General features: G+C 50.1%; 1 long non-coding RNA gene across 1 annotated transcript; it reads left to right on the top strand.

Annotated features, from left to right (window-relative positions):
• The first annotated feature begins 1,270 nt into the window (after positions 1–1,270).
• Positions 1,271–5,250, top strand: LOC135311068 (uncharacterized). The gene is made up of 3 exons (XR_010370952.1): positions 1,271–1,362; positions 3,820–3,879; positions 4,964–5,250. It is a non-coding gene; the product is annotated as an uncharacterized LOC135311068 (long non-coding RNA).
• Positions 5,251–18,270: the final 13,020 nt, after the last annotated feature.

The following is an 18,270-nucleotide window of genomic DNA, read 5'->3' as shown; positions in this document are numbered from 1 at the left end:
GAACAACTCTGCTGACATGTACGGGCCGTCCCAGGGCAAGGCTCCTGGGTCTGGGGGCTGAAAGGCGAGCCGCGCTGGGTGGTTGGTGTGGGAGTTGTGGAGCAAGTAGGGGGGAAAAAAAGCAACAGGAAAAAAACATCCAAATGTTTCACAGCAGGTAGAAAGCTTGGCAGAAAGCAAACTGAATGCTGTAAAGACAAAAGCCGAAAGCCGGCTATGGACTGGACGAAAAGAGTCAGTGCCACGGAAGGAGGTTATTTCTTCCACTGACCGTAGGAGGCTTTTCTGTGAGAAAACACAACACCTCTTCTTTCGGCTACGGCGCGGTACCGCAGCAGTAACGGGCCAGAGCGTGCGAGCGCCTCTGGCAGTATCGGTAACGGCCGGGGCACGGCCGAACGGCCAGCCCACCTTCCGCACAAGGAGAACACCGTTCCCCTGGAACGCCACGCAGACCCAGGACGGGTACGGCGGAGGCCGAGCCCAGGCGCCCCCATTGCCAAGGACCACCTTGGCCTCGCAGCGTCTCACGCTGCGGGGTGTTTTGCAGGCCGTGGCTAAGCTCAGGCCCCCTGCTCGTGGCTGCCCCCGGTCCCCCGGCGCCGGTCGGGCCCCAGCCCCCAGCGCGGTGCGGCGCAGGGCAGCGGCCCAGCAGGGCGGCCCCACGGGCCCCAGCCCGCACCCCCCCCCCGTGCCTGCGGGCAGGGCCCCGCGGCCGCCGGCCCCTTCCTCCTCTGCTCGCTCCCGTCGCGGACGGCTCGGTACGTGTCACGAGCGGCAGCCCCGTTCAGCCGCTCCCGGAGGGCGCGCGGCTCTGCCCGGCCGTGACCGGGGCCCGCAGGGGTCTCTCGCTCGCCCGCTCGCCCCGAAAGGAGCCGGCCCCGAGCCGGCGCGTCCCGCCCCGCCCGGCCCTCGGCGCCCTCGCGAGCTGAGCGCGGCCCGGCCAGCAGGGGGCGCTGGCGCTCACCGGCTGGGCGCGGGGGCGGTCCGGCGCGGGGGCGGGGCCGGTGGGGGCCGGTCCTTCCGGCCGCCCTCTAAGGGCCGCCCCGCGGGGCCCGGGCTTCCGGTGGCGCGTGCGCGGCGGAGCGGAGGTGGGAGAGGTGCGTGGGGCGGCCGGGTCGCGAGGGGTCTCTTTGCGGTGCCGGGGCCCCTCTGCGGCCCGGCGTGGGAAGCCCGTGGCCGGCGGAGACTGCTCGGAGCTGGGCGGGGAGCGCCGCGGCAGTCCGGCCGCAGGCAGCCATCCCCTGCGGTGGCCGGCATCCCCTCGGGACTCGTGGAGGCCTGGCGGCTCCCGATCCTCGTCTGCGGCAGCCGCCTGAGAGAGCAGCGCGGCCGTAGCCGGGGGCCGGAGAGCGCTGGTGGGTGAGTTCGGGCAGCGGTGAGGGCTCCGTGTGGGCCGGGGGTGGGGGGGGCTCCGTGCGGGCCCGACCCTGGGCCGGGCGGGGGGGGCCTCCGTCGCCGGCCCGGGCCGGGCTCGGTGCCGGGCGGGGGGAGCTCCGTCGCGCCGGCCCCGGGGCCGGGCGGGGGAGGGGGGGGCTGGCTCCTCCGTGCCGGCCCCGGGGCCGGGCTCGTGCCGGGGGGGGCTGGCTCCTCCGTGCCGGCCCCGGGGCCGGGCTCGTGCCGGGGGGGGGCTGGCTCCTCCGTGCCGGGCCCGGGGCCGGGCGGGGGAGGGGGGGGCTGGCTCCTCCGTGCCGGGCCCGGGGCCGGGCGGGGGAAGCGGGGGCTGGCTCCTCCGTGCCGGGCCCGGGGCCGGGCGGGGGAAGCGGGGGCTGGCTCCTCCGTGCCGGGCCCGGGGCCGGGCGGGGGAGGGGGGGGCTGGCTCCTCCGTGCCGGCCCCGGGGCCGGGCGGGGGAGGGGGGGGCTGGCTCCTCCGTGCCGGGCCCGGGGCCGGGCGGGGGAGGGGGGGGCTGGCTCCTCCGTGCCGGGCCCGGGGCCGGGCGGGGGAGGGGGGGGCTGGCTCCTCCGTGCCGGGCCCGGGGCCGGGCGGGGGAGGGGGGGGCTGGCTCCTCCGTGCCGGGCCCGGGGCCGGGCGGGGGAGGGGGGGGCTGGCTCCTCCGTGCCGGGCCCGGGGCCGGGCGGGGGAGGGGGGGGCTGGCTCCTCCGTGCCGGGCCCGGGGCCGGGCGGGGGAGGGGGGGGCTGGCTCCTCCGTGCCGGGCCCGGGGCCGGGCGGGGGAGGGGGGGGCTGGCTCCTCCGTGACCGGCCCGGGCCCGTGCTCGTGCCGGGGGGGGGCTCCGTGACCGGCCCGGGCCCGTGCTCGTGCCGGGGGGGGGCTCCGTGCCGAGCCCGGGCCCCGCAGAGAAGCCCTGGTCGGGCATCGTTCGCTTTTGCACAATGTAGGGCTTTCCCCGTTTATTTTCTGTGTACTGTGTTTTGGGCCACCTGAAACCCTTTGGCCGGGGAGGTTTGGTGCGGGGAGATGGCAGGTCTGGAGCCTGAAAGATCTCGGGTGGGGGGCGGGGGAGGTATTTTTGCCTTAAAACTCTGGGCCCACCTCGTGTGTCATGTCGTGAGTCTCGTGACTGTGGCAAATGGCTCAGTCGGGCGTTTTCTGAAAATGTATTCATCCCATGCAGATGTCATCGGGATACAGATCATCTGCATCTTCATGCTCTGACAAGACAAGATGCTGAGACAGGGATGAGCTCCAGAAGGACTGCTGAAAAGAAGAAAAAACCGCACTCCACAAAGTCATGGGGTTTATTTTTGCGTTTGGGGGGGTGGGGTGGCTTTAACAAAAGAGTGCAGTGTTGGCTGGCAGCAGCCTGCAGGGCATTTTTGCTGCCTGATCTCTCCTTTTCTTCTCTTCCACTCCTCTTTCAGGGCTGTAATTGTCATTTGGATAGTTTTAGAAGAGCAGTTAAGTTCCTCGCCTGTGTCAATGTGCTGATAATACCAGGAAGGTGAACGCTTGAACCGGTCGGGCGGGTGGGAATAACTTGGCTGCAGGTAGAACTTCTGAGGGAAGACCAGCAAAACCAGGAAGCAAATAGCAAGTTCCCCAAAAATGTGCGGGTGTCAAACACGTAAGCGTTTCATTGCCGAATGTTTTTGGGAATATGTTCCAAATGGCTATTTTTGGTAAACATAAATTTTCAGGAGATTCAGGGTTGTGTGTGGCAAAACATGTCCCTCTGTTTTTGTGTCCTGCCGCACAAACGGCGGGCGGCAGGGCTCTTGTTCCCCGCTCTCGATATTGCCCCAGCAGGGCTGCGATATTTAGACCTAAGTGGGGATGGGTTTAGGAGTGGAAGGAGAGAGAACGCCTGTGTTCTGTAAGGGCTGTGAATGCTGACCCTTTGTCTCCGTCTGCTGCTTTTCCTGTGCGGGTGATGAAGCTGTTTTACTTTTCTCTGTCGTTCCTGGTCTAAATAGCTGCAAGGCTGTCGCCGCTGTGGGTGTGCAATTTGTGTTGCTGTGTTTCTGTGGAGTCCTAGCCACGGCTCGCTTCTAGTGTGGCCAAGGGTCAAGGTAGGGCTTTCAGCTTAAAGCTTCAGAAGCGCTGCGCGCTGAGATGGGTGTAGGTGAAACTGCTGTTGCGCCTGCAGCTGTGCTCTCAGGGATGCTGGGTGGCTCCGCATCAGACCGGCGAGGTGCCCGTGGACCTCCGTCGGGCTGCGCCCTGGGTGCGCGAGCGTGCTGTGTGTTTGCTGTTCCGGCTTGTACGTGCGAGGGCTTAACGTTTGATTTAACGCATTTCCTTTAACGGCAGGCTGTAGTTGGGCTCTAGATGGTATTCCTACGGGGGCGCAAGAGCTGTGGAATGGTTAAGCTGTTGCTGTGCCTCCAGGTGACTTGTTCAGTAACACTGTTTTTCCAGGTGCAGATGGATGAGTCGTGCAGGGCAACGGAGGAGAGCCCAGGGGAGCGCTGTAAGAAGGTGAGTCTGTGTGTAGTACTGGAGGGAAGATGTGACTGATGGCTATAGGGCTCCATTATGGGTTTTACTCTTTTTTTTTTTTTTTTTGTGATCTGAGGGCACTAAGTGATGAGCCGAGCGTGATCTGGGCCCTGGAGGTGAGTCAGGCAAGGTGACGGGTGCTTGGTGGGCTGGAGTAGGTGTTCTTTTTCAGGTTATTCAGGATTTTTTTTTCCCTTGTCTTCACTTTCCCATCCCAATTTGGGGCCGATTCCCTCAAACGGGGACTTCCCCCTGTGGGGCTGCTTATGCAGCCTGGGAGCTGCTGCCTGGGCACAAAAATACCTCAAACCCCCTGACTCTGGGTCTGCAATGGGGGGTGAAAATACAGGAAGAATTCTGGTGGAAAGAAAACAACTTGGGGCTTCTGGGAAAGCCAACTCAGCTGGATTTGTGCAGCTGGAAAGGAAAAAAAGGGTGGTGGTGGGGAAGGAACAACCACCTAAAAGCACCCACCAACCATTCTCATGCACAAAACCGAAAGTGAAAATGACCATTTTTTGTAGGGTAAAAGCACAAAAAGTCCCCACAGAACTCAGTAGTTTGGAAAAGCAACCCCAATTATTACATTATGTAAAGAAGGCAGGGGAAAAAAAAGAAAACCAAAACAAAACCCTATCACAACCCTGATGCCACATGCCTACAAGCAGTTCCTGGGGCTTATTCTGCGGGGGTGGGGGACCCAACCTTGTTCCCCAGGTTTGCTGTGCTGCTTCTCCTCCCTCGGGCATGGGGGGGGCGGGCAGTGGCATGGACAGTAGCAAGCACCAGATTTTTTTAAGCAGTCGAGAGGAAAGGACTGAAATGCTCGAGACGCTTTGCTGTTTGGTGCAGAGGCAATGAACGGTGCTGCCGGGGCTGCGAGGGGGAAAGGTGCAGAGGAATAGAAGCTCTGTGGATGCAGCCAAGTTACGGTTTCTGGATGGTATTAATCGAGAAGAGTAATTCAGATAATGCTGCTGCCCAGCGACCAGAGTTGGGTACTGAGCCCGGGAGCCGCGCACGCGCGGTGGCGTCCCTGTGATCCCCATTGCTCTCTCCGCAGGTGACAGCCCTGCGATGCTGCGGTGCCTGCGAGGTGATGCCGCCGTGCTCGTTGCTGCTTCCTGGTAAGGAAAGGCCTCCTCCGCTCCTGCTGCAGCGTGGTGGTGTGTCGGACACGATTCCCTGTGTCGGGTGAGGCCTAGGGCTGCCGGTGAGGTGAGCGAGCCCCTTTGGTGGGTGCAGGGGTGTCTCCTTGTGTGCCTGCACTACTGGGGCTGGTGGGATGGGAAGCTTCAAACGACCTGCCGAGGCAGGCTTCTGGTATGCTAAAGGCGAGCGGGTGAGGGCAGCCCCAGGAGTTACCCAGGAGCTGATAGAAGGGAAGAGGGAAAGGAGGAGGAGGATGATGACATTTTCCCCCTGCCCAGGGTGCAGAAGATAGCCGACTCCCCAGCTCACCAGAGCTCCCCCTCAGCCTCCCCTGGCCCCACTTGCCCCGTGCTCCTGCCCCCAGCTCCGGCACGAGCGAGCTAGGCTACGCTACGTGCCTAGGAAGCCTCATCTCGTAAGAGCTGTGAGACACCCTTGTATTCTCTTCAGGTGGAGGATGGCCTAGAGTCTGGAGCTGCAGAAGAGGCAGGGCGGAGAGGAGGGGAAAGAAGCATCTGAACGGCTAAATTGTGCCAGCAGCGCTGAGAGCGAGAGTCGCGGTGAGTCCTGGGCCACTGGGGCCCCGTTGCCTCTCTTGTGCGTCCTGGGCCCTCCCTGTCTCTCCCCTGGCCCCCTCTCTTTCCTTACCTGCTGCAAAATTTTTTTTAGTTTTTTTTTTTTTGCACCCCCCCCCCCGCCCCTTCTTTCTCCATCTCGCTCTGAGTGGCTCCCTGCCTCCCCGTCTTTTCAGGCCTCCCTCTCTCTGTCCTGTAGCCTGTGGCTACTTGTTCTTTCTCCGCCTCTCTCTGCCTGGCTCTGGCTCCGTTTTTATTTTTTCATTCCTCCTGCTCTGTCCTGTAGCCTGTCGGTATTGTGTCTTTCTCTGGCTCTCTTGGTCTGACTCCCTGTGTTACCGAAAAACGCGGTAAAATCGGAAATATCTATTCAACACCAATCTAGTATTAAAGAGCAGGCGTTCTTTATTCACGGCGCCAGATGCACGGGGGATTGCTCCTCCTGGCGTGCGTACCTCACACACCTTTCCCGTAGAATTTGTAGATCAAAATTTTACATACTCATATATAGTCGTTATTGTCCTGTCTACTGATTGGTACAAACTTGCTCGTTCCGTATGTAAATCGCTGCGCAGGCTCGGTGGTGGTCCGTGAGTCGGTGGTCGCAATCTCCCCCTGCCAGAATTGCCTTTTACCTTCTTGGCTCTTAATCTTGGCAGTCTTGGCTAGTTTTCTCAGTGCGCTACACGAAACCGCGTTTTGTCATCCGTTTCTGACAGAAGCACGTTGTCTGTTGTTCTGCTGACATTAACGATCGCCTAGGGACTAAAATGCAGATCGACAGATGCGCTGATTCGTACGCTCCGTGTTCCCGTAATGGAACACCGTCTCTGGTTGGTTGATTTCATCGCTTTGGTTACATTTCCCCCCTTTGGAAGTTTTGAAATAATCATTTTCTCAATACTTCCATCTTAGATCAATAATATTCCACTATGTCAGTTCAGTGTTTGGTTCATCTTCTCAAAATTTTCACTTGATTGTGGTCTCTAGGGCATATGCAGGTTCCATTTTATACCCAAAATTTTATTAATTTGTTGAACTACCTCTGCAAAAAAATGTGGTCCTCTCTCAGAGGACATTCCTGTTGGCACTCTAAATCTTGGTATTATTTCTTTCAGCAACATCTTAACTACTACTCTAGCTTTGTTGGTGCAGCACGAGAAAGCTTCTGGCCAACTAGAAAACTTGTCCATCAGCACTAACAAATACTGCTATATCTATTTTGTCTGGGTAACTCAGAAAACTTAATTTGCTAATAATTTCCGGGAGAATTTTTTGTTTTGTTACTCCTAAAGGTGGTTTCCTTTGGTTCAGGGGATTATTTCTAGGACAGATTGGACACTTAGCTACCATGGGTTTAACTGTTCTTGTCATGCCTACACACGCTACAGATGCTTTTAAACTCAAAACCGTAGCATCTACACCCTAATGTGTTTGCTCATGCTTTTCTTTTGCAAGTTCTGTCATAACTTGTGGGGTTGTTATTATTATTACTTGTTTTTCTGGTGTTACCTACCATCTCTGTGTTTTGTGATGCTTCCAATTGTTCTGCTAATTGCTCATCCAATTTATTATAATAATCTCGGTTTCAACTTTGGAATTCCGATCTGTTTTACTGGTACTAGTGCAAGGATACCTTGCTCTGCAGTCCTCTTTGCAGCTTTATCTGTCAATCGTTTGCTTATGTTTACAGCCGTCTGGCCGAATCGATGAGCTTTGCAACGCTTTACCGCCACTTCTTTTGGTTTCTGCACGTCTTCCGGAAGTTGGAGAATGTCTTCTTTATGCTGTATCAATGATTCTTGGGCTGATGGCAGTCCTTTTTCCTTCCCAGTAGCTCCATGATCGTGGATCACACCAAATGCATGTTTGGAATCAGTCTAGATATTTATCCTTCGTCCTTCTGCCATTCGCAGAGCTCGCTTCAACGCTACCAATACTGCTTTCTGTGCTGAGGTGTTCGCAGGCAGCGCCCCTGACTCCATTCCCTCGGCGGTGATAACGACAGCATATCCGGCCATTCTCTTCTCGCCCAGAGCTGCTTCCATCTGTAAACAACTCCAGATCAGGATTTTCCCAGAGGTTTGTGTCTCAGGCCTGGTCTGCTGGAATAGACTTGTTCAATAGTTAGCAAGCGATCGTGTTCGAAATTGTCCGTAAGGTTTTCTGTTGTTAAAAACATAGCAGGATTCAGTATAGCAGTAGTCTTCGATTCCACATGGTCTTGTTCTAACAGAACAACTTGATATTTCAACATTCTGCTAAGGGATAGCCAACGACCCCCCTTTTGTTCTAAAACAGTCACCGCTATGTGCGGGACACATACTGTCATCTTTTGTCCCATTGTTAACTTTGGGGCTTCCTGGATCGGCAGCGCTGCTGTTGCCACTGCCCGTAAACATCCAGGCCATCTTTTACTCACGTGGTCGAGTTGTTTGGAGAAGTAGCCCACGGGTCTCTTCCAGGTTCCCAGTCGCTGTGTCAGCACTCCAAGGGCTAAATGTTGTCTTTCGTGGACAAACAACTCAAAAGGTTTAGCGAAATCGGGTAGGCCTAATGCAGGGGCCATCACTGAGGCTCTTTTCAGTTCTTTGAATGCCGTTTGGCATCCGGGCGTCCAGGTTAAATATTTATCCTTTGATTCTTTCAGTGCCTCATATAATGGTTTTACATACAGTCTGTAGTTCAGAATCCAGAGCTGACGCTATTTCACTATTTTCAGAAAAGCTCTCAGTTCCTTCGGGCCGCAAGGTTCGGGAATTTGACAAATAGTTTCTTTCTTTTCACTTTCTAATTGTCTTTGTCTTTGAGATATTTCGAATCCTAAATAAATGGCTGTTGCTTCTCCTATTTGGGTTTTGTTTCTGGAAACTCCGCATCTTCCTTGGCCCAGAAAATTTAAAAATTTCAAAACATTATTCTTTACTTTCTGCCACTATCAGAATGTCGTCTGCATTCTGTAACAATATGCCTCTCCCTGGGTTCTGTTTTTTCTAGACATTTCTATATTTCTAATTTTTTTTCTTGCCAGCTGAGTCCCAAATATCGTAGGACTAATTTTAAATCCTTGTGGAAGTACGGTCCATGTTAGCTGTGTCTTTCATTCTGTGGTGGGGCTTTCCCATTCCAAAGCAAATAGGCTTTGACTTTTTATGCCTGGAGGTATGCAAAAGAAGGCATCCTTCAAATCTAGTACAGTAAACCATTTATGCTCCTCCTTTAAAAGAGGTCAGTAAAGTGTATGGATTAGCTACTACCGGATGTAGATCTTGGACCACCTGAGATATAGCCCTTAAATCGTGAACCAGCTAATACTCTTTGCCTCTAGATTTCTTTACTGGCGGCACAGGAGTACTATATTCTGATTCACATTCTACTAAGAGCTCATATTCTGAAAAAAATTTATAATTAACTTCTCTAATCCTTTTCGAGCCTCTCGCTTAATACGGTATTGTTTTTGCCTTACCGGCTTGGCTCCAGGCTTTAAGGTTACTTTTACCGGCTCTGCCCGCTTAGGTCGCTCCGGAGCTCCGCTCGCTCAAACCAAAGGAATTACTACGTTTTCCACTTCTTCGGGAACCTGTTCCTCCCTGGAGGAATCCTGTAACATAAACGCTCTCGCCTCTGTGGCTTTTGATTCTGTTCTGGTATTAGTAATTTAATCTCTCCATCTTTAAAAGTTACTTGAGCATCTAATTTACTTAATAGATCTCATCATAACAGAGGCAGTGGACATTCAGGCATATACAGAAACTGGTGAGTTGCCCATTGCTTCTCCAATTTAAACTTTAATGGCTCTAAGAAAGGCTAATTTTTCTTTGCCCTGTCGCACTAACAACACCTACTGGTTTATGATCAACTTTCTCTTTACGTGTATTCAATACCAAAGAAGTGGCTCCCGTATCTACCAAAAATTCTATTTCTTCATTCCCTAGCTTCAGTGTAACCAGGTGTTCAGCTAGGGTTGATTCCTCTGGTCTCCTTCATGCCAAGCTACTTCAAGCATTTTACCCAGATCTCTGGATTCAGGTTCTTCTAGTTTCTGAAGGTTTTTTTACTCCCCCCCCCCACCCCCCCCAATCTGGGGCTGATTGTCTTATGAATATAGAGACCAACTGAATTGCTTTTTCTGTTTTTTTCTGGGTTCAAATGAGTATATTTTCTGGTGGTCACCTTCAGCCTTTCCATAAAGGCTGAAGGGGGGGACTCCTTTAATTCTTGTCTCACTTAATAAATGGGTCAAAATTTATGGCTTTTGGCATTGCATGTCTTACTCCAAATAAAATCTGTCTCTGACATCTAGTCAACATTCCCCTGGGTCCTGGCTGATTAGGGTCCCACTCGGGATTTGTAGATGGAAAATTCTTATTCGTTGTTCTCTGTAAATTCCTGTTAGCATGTGCTCCCTGCACCTGCCTTCTGGCTGTATTCAATACTATTTTCTTGTCAGTTCCATCAAGTGAAGTATCCAGTATCACAAGTAGAGCAACACTTCAAGTTCTCACCACATTTTCCTCTTTTCAGAAACATTGCTGTAGAATCCTGTGGACATATCTCACGCTGTTTCTGCCACTCTGGATGATTCCACAGTGTAAAGAACAAATCAACATATGCCACTTCTTCCCATTTGCCTTCCCTTTTTACAAAACAACATTAATTGCAAGATGGTATGATATTGCAATGTCTCCTGTTCTGGCCATTCGTGCCCACCTTCCAATTGATACGTTGGGCACCAATGATTGCAATATTCAATTAATGGTTTCCGAGTTAGTGGGTCATCACCCCCGATGTCTTTCCAGTGCTTCAAAGTACATCCCAAAGGTGTTCTCTGTGGGATAGGTTTCTTACTCAGAAATGCTCCCATCTCCCAGTCGACTAGCAGTTGTGATAGTGCACTATCACAAATAGTAGTCAGAGGGACTCCAACCCCCGTTAGAGGTCTCACTGGGATCTGTAGCCCCCTGCTAGATATCCCTGGAGACTTCAACCCCCTGTTGAAGACCCCCCTACCCTCGGGTCCCGCTCCACAGGCTTTCGCCTAGCAGAGACTTACCAACCGAGGTACCTCTTGGCCCCAACCCTGCGTGGCTTTTGCCGCGCCTTACGGGCAGGCCTGTGGGACTCAAACCCACTATCCTATCCTATGTGGGAAGCTAACGCCACATATTATTCTACCTAAGTTTCTTCGTAAACGAATGCCTTGTTTACTTCAGTCCAGGGGATCTTTCTCAGAATTCTCTGGCCTGGGGATCGGAAGCTCTCCCCAAGAATTCCTTGGGGCTGGCTGCAGGTCCCACGGTCCTGCGGATCCGTCGAGATTCAAAAGCAGGTTCCCATCTGGGGTGCCAAAACTGTTACCAAAAAACACGGTAAAATCGGAAATATCTATTCAACACCAATCTAGTATTAAAGAGCAGGCGTTCTTTATTCACGGCGCCAGATGCACGGGGGATCGCTCCTCCTGGCGTGCGTACCTCACACACCTTTCCCGTAGAATTTGTAGATCAAAATTTTACGTATTCATACATATTCATTATCGTCCTGTCTACTGATCGGTACAAACTTGCTCGTTCCGTATGTAAATCGCTGCGCAGGCTCGGTGGTGGTCCGTGAGTCGGTGGTCGCAATCTCCCCCTGCCAGAATTGCCTTTTACCTTCTTGGCTCTTAATCTTGGCAGTCTTGGCTAGTTTTCTCAGTGCGCTACACGAAACCGCGTTTTGTCATCCGTTTCTGACAGAAGCACGTTGTCTGTTGTTCTGCTGACATTAACGATCGCCTAGGGACTAAAATGCAGATCGACAGATGCGCTGATTCGTACGCTCCGTGTTCCCGTAATGGAACACCGTCTCTGGTTGGTTGATTTCATCGCTTTGGTTACATTTCCCCCCTTTGGAAGTTTTGAAATAATCATTTTCTCAATACTTCCATCTTAGATCAATAATATTCCACTATGTCAGTTCAGTGTTTGGTTCATCTTCTCAAAATTTTCACTTGATTGTGGTCTCTAGGGCATATGCAGGTTCCATTTTATACCCAAAATTTTATTAATTTGTTGAACTACCTCTGCAAAAAAATGTGGTCCTCTCTCAGAGGACATTCCTGTTGGCACTCTAAATCTTGGTATTATTTCTTTCAGCAACATCTTAACTACTACTCTAGCTTTGTTGGTGCAGCACGAGAAAGCTTCTGGCCAACTAGAAAACTTGTCCATCAGCACTAACAAATACTGCTATATCTATTTTGTCTGGGTAACTCAGAAAACTTAATTTGCTAATAATTTCCGGGAGAATTTTTTGTTTTGTTACTCCTAAAGGTGGTTTCCTTTGGTTCAGGGGATTATTTCTAGGACAGATTGGACACTTAGCTACCATGGGTTTAACTGTTCTTGTCATGCCTACACACGCTACAGATGCTTTTAAACTCAAAACCGTAGCATCTACACCCTAATGTGTTTGCTCATGCTTTTCTTTTGCAAGTTCTGTCATAACTTGTGGGGTTGTTATTATTATTACTTGTTTTTCTGGTGTTACCTACCATCTCTGTGTTTTGTGATGCTTCCAATTGTTCTGCTAATTGCTCATCCAATTTATTATAATAATCTCGGTTTCAACTTTGGAATTCCGATCTGTTTTACTGGTACTAGTGCAAGGATACCTTGCTCTGCAGTCCTCTTTGCAGCTTTATCTGTCAATCGTTTGCTTATGTTTACAGCCGTCTGGCCGAATTGATGAGCTTTGCAACGCTTTACCGCCACTTCTTTTGGTTTCTGCACGTCTTCCGGAAGTTGGAGAATGTCTTCTTTATGCTGTATCAATGATTCTTGGGCTGATGGCAGTCCTTTTTCCTTCCCAGTAGCTCCATGATCGTGGATCACACCAAATGCATGTTTGGAATCAGTCTAGATATTTATCCTTCGTCCTTCTGCCATTCGCAGAGCTCGCTTCAACGCTACCAATACTGCTTTCTGTGCTGAGGTGTTCGCAGGCAGCGCCCCTGACTCCATTCCCTCGGCGGTGATAACGACAGCATATCCGGCCATTCTCTTCTCGCCCAGAGCTGCTTCCATCTGTAAACAACTCCAGATCAGGATTTTCCCAGAGGTTTGTGTCTCAGGCCTGGTCTGCTGGAATAGACTTGTTCAATAGTTAGCAAGCGATCGTGTTCGAAATTGTCCGTAAGGTTTTCTGTTGTTAAAAACATAGCAGGATTCAGTATAGCAGTAGTCTTCGATTCCACATGGTCTTGTTCTAACAGAACAACTTGATATTTCAACATTCTGCTAAGGGATAGCCAACGACCCCCCTTTTGTTCTAAAACAGTCACCGCTATGTGCGGGACACATACTGTCATCTTTTGTCCCATTGTTAACTTTGGGGCTTCCTGGATCGGCAGCGCTGCTGTTGCCACTGCCCGTAAACATCCAGGCCATCTTTTACTCACGTGGTCGAGTTGTTTGGAGAAGTAGCCCACGGGTCTCTTCCAGGTTCCCAGTCGCTGTGTCAGCACTCCAAGGGCTAAATGTTGTCTTTCGTGGACAAACAACTCAAAAGGTTTAGCGAAATCGGGTAGGCCTAATGCAGGGGCCATCACTGAGGCTCTTTTCAGTTCTTTGAATGCCGTTTGGCATCCGGGCGTCCAGGTTAAATATTTATCCTTTGATTCTTTCAGTGCCTCATATAATGGTTTTACATACAGTCTGTAGTTCAGAATCCAGAGCTGACGCTATTTCACTATTTTCAGAAAAGCTCTCAGTTCCTTCGGGCCGCAAGGTTCGGGAATTTGACAAATAGTTTCTTTCTTTTCACTTTCTAATTGTCTTTGTCTTTGAGATATTTCGAATCCTAAATAAATGGCTGTTGCTTCTCCTATTTGGGTTTTGTTTCTGGAAACTCCGCATCTTCCTTGGCCCAGAAAATTTAAAAATTTCAAAACATTATTCTTTACTTTCTGCCACTATCAGAATGTCGTCTGCATTCTGTAACAATATGCCTCTCCCTGGGTTCTGTTTTTTCTAGACATTTCTATATTTCTAATTTTTTTTCTTGCCAGCTGAGTCCCAAATATCGTAGGACTAATTTTAAATCCTTGTGGAAGTACGGTCCATGTTAGCTGTGTCTTTCATTCTGTGGTGGGGCTTTCCCATTCCAAAGCAAATAGGCTTTGACTTTTTATGCCTGGAGGTATGCAAAAGAAGGCATCCTTCAAATCTAGTACAGTAAACCATTTATGCTCCTCCTTTAAAAGAGGTCAGTAAAGTGTATGGATTAGCTACTACCGGATGTAGATCTTGGACCACCTGAGATATAGCCCTTAAATCGTGAACCAGCTAATACTCTTTGCCTCTAGATTTCTTTACTGGCGGCACAGGAGTACTATATTCTGATTCACATTCTATTAAGAGCTCATATTCTGAAAAAAATTTATAATTAACTTCTCTAATCCTTTTCGAGCCTCTCGCTTAATACGGTATTGTTTTTGTCTTACCGGCTTGGCTCCAGGCTTTAAGGTTACTTTTACCGGCTCTGCCCGCTTAGGTCGCTCCGGAGCTCCGCTCGCTCAAACCAAAGGAATTACTACGTTTTCCACTTCTTCGGGAACCTGTTCCTCCCTGGAGGAATCCTGTAACATAAACGCTCTCGCCTCTGTGGCTTTTGATTCTGTTCTGGTATTAGTAATTTAATCTCTCCATCTTTAAAAGTTACTTGAGCATCTAATTTACTTAATAGATCTCATCATAACAGAGGCAGTGGACATTCAGGCATATACAGAAACTGGTGAGTTGCCCATTGCTTCTCCAATTTAAACTTTAATGGCTCTAAGAAAGGCTAATTTTTCTTTGCCCTGTCGCACTAACAACACCTACTGGTTTATGATCAACTTTCTCTTTACGTGTATTCAATACCAAAGAAGTGGCTCCCGTATCTACCAAAAATTCTATTTCTTCATTCCCTAGCTTCAGTGTAACCAGGTGTTCAGCTAGGGTTGATTCCTCTGGTCTCCTTCATGCCAAGCTACTTCAAGCATTTTACCCAGATCTCTGGATTCAGGTTCTTCTAGTTTCTGAAGGTTTTTTTACTCCCCCCCCCCACCCCCCCCAATCTGGGGCTGATTGTCTTATGAATATAGAGACCAACTGAATTGCTTTTTCTGTTTTTTTCTGGGTTCAAATGAGTATATTTTCTGGTGGTCACCTTCAGCCTTTCCATAAAGGCTGAAGGGGGGGACTCCTTTAATTCTTGTCTCACTTAATAAATGGGTCAAAATTTATGGCTTTTGGCATTGCATGTCTTACTCCAAATAAAATCTGTCTCTGACATCTAGTCAACATTCCCCTGGGTCCTGGCTGATTAGGGTCCCACTCGGGATTTGTAGATGGAAAATTCTTATTCGTTGTTCTCTGTAAATTCCTGTTAGCATGTGCTCCCTGCACCTGCCTTCTGGCTGTATTCAATACTATTTTCTTGTCAGTTCCATCAAGTGAAGTATCCAGTATCACAAGTAGAGCAACACTTCAAGTTCTCACCACATTTTCCTCTTTTCAGAAACATTGCCGTAGAATCCTGTGGACATATCTCACGCTGTTTCTGCCACTCTGGATGATTCCACAGTGTAAAGAACAAATCAACATATGCCACTTCTTCCCATTTGCCTTCCCTTTTTACAAAACAACATTAATTGCAAGATGGTATGATATTGCAATGTCTCCTGTTCTGGCCATTCGTGCCCACCTTCCAATTGATACGTTGGGCACCAATGATTGCAATATTCAATTAATGGTTTCCGAGTTAGTGGGTCATCACCCCCGATGTCTTTCCAGTGCTTCAAAGTACATCCCAAAGGTGTTCTCTGTGGGATAGGTTTCTTACTCAGAAATGCTCCCATCTCCCAGTCGACTAGCAGTTGTGATAGTGCACTATCACAAATAGTAGTCAGAGGGACTCCAACCCCCGTTAGAGGTTTCACTGGGATCTGTAGCCCCCTGCTAGATATCCCTGGAGACTTCAACCCCCTGTTGAAGACCCCCCTACCCTCGGGTCCCGCTCCACAGGCTTTCGCCTAGCAGAGACTTACCAACCGAGGTACCTCTTGGCCCCAACCCTGCGTGGCTTTTGCCGCGCCTTACGGGCAGGCCTGTGGGACTCAAACCCACTATCCTGTCCTATGTGGGAAGCTAACGCCACATATTATTCTACCTAAGTTTCTTCGTAAACGAATGCCTTGTTTACTTCAGTCCAGGGGATCTTTCTCAGAATTCTCTGGCCTGGGGATCGGAAGCTCTCCCCAAGAATTCCTTGGGGCTGGCTGCAGGTCCCACGGTCCTGCGGATCCGTCGAGATTCAAAAGCAGGTTCCCATCTGGGGTGCCAAAACTGTTACCAAAAAACACGGTAAAATCGGAAATATCTATTCAACACCAATCTGGTATTAAAGAGCAGGCGTTCTTTATTCACGGCGCCAGATGCACGGGGGATCGCTCCTCCTGGCGTGCGTCCCTCACACACCTTTCCCGTAGAATTTGTAGATCAAAATTTTACGTATTCATACATATTCATTATCGTCCTGTCTACTGATCGGTACAAACTTGCTCGTTCCGTATGTAAATCGCTGCGCAGGCTCGGTGGTGGTCCGTGAGTCGGTGGTCGCAATCTCCCCCTGCCAGAATTGCCTTTTACCTTCTTGGCTCTTAATCTTGGCAGTCTTGGCTAGTTTTCTCAGTGCGCTACACGAAACCGCGTTTTGTCATCCGTTTCTGACAGAAGCACGTTGTCTGTTGTTCTGCTGACATTAACGATCGCCTAGGGACTAAAATGCAGATCGACAGATGCGCTGATTCGTACGCTCCGTGTTCCCGTAATGGAACACCGTCTCTGGTTGGTTGATTTCATCGCTTTGGTTACATTTCCCCCCTTTGGAAGTTTTGAAATAATCATTTTCTCAATACTTCCATCTTAGATCAATAATATTCCACTATGTCAGTTCAGTGTTTGGTTCATCTTCTCAAAGTTTTCACTTGATTGTGGTCTCTAGGGCATATGCAGGTTCCATTTTATACCCAAAATTTTATTAATTTGTTGAACTACCTCTGCAAAAAAATGTGGTCCTCTCTCAGAGGACATTCCTGTTGGCACTCTAAATCTTGGTATTATTTCTTTCAGCAACATCTTAACTACTACTCTAGCTTTGTTGGTGCAGCACGAGAAAGCTTCTGGCCAACTAGAAAACTTGTCCATCAGCACTAACAAATACTGCTATATCTATTTTGTCTGGGTAACTCAGAAAACTTAATTTGCTAATAATTTCCGGGAGAATTTTTTGTTTTGTTACTCCTAAAGGTGGTTTCCTTTGGTTCAGGGGATTATTTCTAGGACAGATTGGACACTTAGCTACCATGGGTTTAACTGTTCTTGTCATGCCTACACACGCTACAGATGCTTTTAAACTCAAAACCGTAGCATCTACACCCTAATGTGTTTGCTCATGCTTTTCTTTTGCAAGTTCTGTCATAACTTGTGGGGTTGTTATTATTATTACTTGTTTTTCTGGTGTTACCTACCATCTCTGTGTTTTGTGATGCTTCCAATTGTTCTGCTAATTGCTCATCCAATTTATTATAATAATCTCGGTTTCAACTTTGGAATTCCGATCTGTTTTACTGGTACTAGTGCAAGGATACCTTGCTCTGCAGTCCTCTTTGCAGCTTTATCTGTCAATCGTTTGCTTATGTTTACAGCCGTCTGGCCGAATCGATGAGCTTTGCAACGCTTTACCGCCACTTCTTTTGGTTTCTGCACGTCTTCCGGAAGTTGGAGAATGTCTTCTTTATGCTGTATCAATGATTCTTGGGCTGATGGCAGTCCTTTTTCCTTCCCAGTAGCTCCATGATCGTGGATCACACCAAATGCATGTTTGGAATCAGTCTAGATATTTATCCTTCGTCCTTCTGCCATTCGCAGAGCTCGCTTCAACGCTACCAATGCTGCTTTCTGTGCTGAGGTGTTCGCAGGCAGCGCCCCTGACTCCATTCCCTCGGCGGTGATAACGACAGCATATCCGGCCATTCTCTTCTCGCCCAGAGCTGCTTCCATCTGTAAACAACTCCAGATCAGGATTTTCCCAGAGGTTTGTGTCTCAGGCCTGGTCTGCTGGAATAGACTTGTTCAATAGTTAGCAAGCGATCGTGTTCGAAATTGTCCGTAAGGTTTTCTGTTGTTAAAAACATAGCAGGATTCAGTATAGCAGTAGCCTTCGATTCCACATGGTCTTGTTCTAACAGAACAACTTGATATTTCAACATTCTGCTAAGGGATAGCCAACGACCCCCCTTTTGTTCTAAAACAGTCACCGCTATGTGCGGGACACATACTGTCATCTTTTGTCCCATTGTTAACTTTGGGGCTTCCTGGATCGGCAGCGCTGCTGTTGCCACTGCCCGTAAACATCCAGGCCATCTTTTACTCACGTGGTCGAGTTGTTTGGAGAAGTAGCCCACGGGTCTCTTCCAGGTTCCCAGTCGCTGTGTCAGCACTCCAAGGGCTAAATGTTGTCTTTCGTGGACAAACAACTCAAAAGGTTTAGCGAAATCGGGTAGGCCTAATGCAGGGGCCATCACTGAGGCTCTTTTCAGTTCTTTGAATGCCGTTTG

Source organism: Phalacrocorax carbo, unplaced genomic scaffold (assembly GCF_963921805.1).
Source record: "Phalacrocorax carbo unplaced genomic scaffold, bPhaCar2.1 SCAFFOLD_56, whole genome shotgun sequence".
NCBI lineage: Eukaryota > Metazoa > Chordata > Aves > Suliformes > Phalacrocoracidae > Phalacrocorax > Phalacrocorax carbo.
This window is presented reverse-complemented; position numbering and strand designations above follow the sequence as displayed.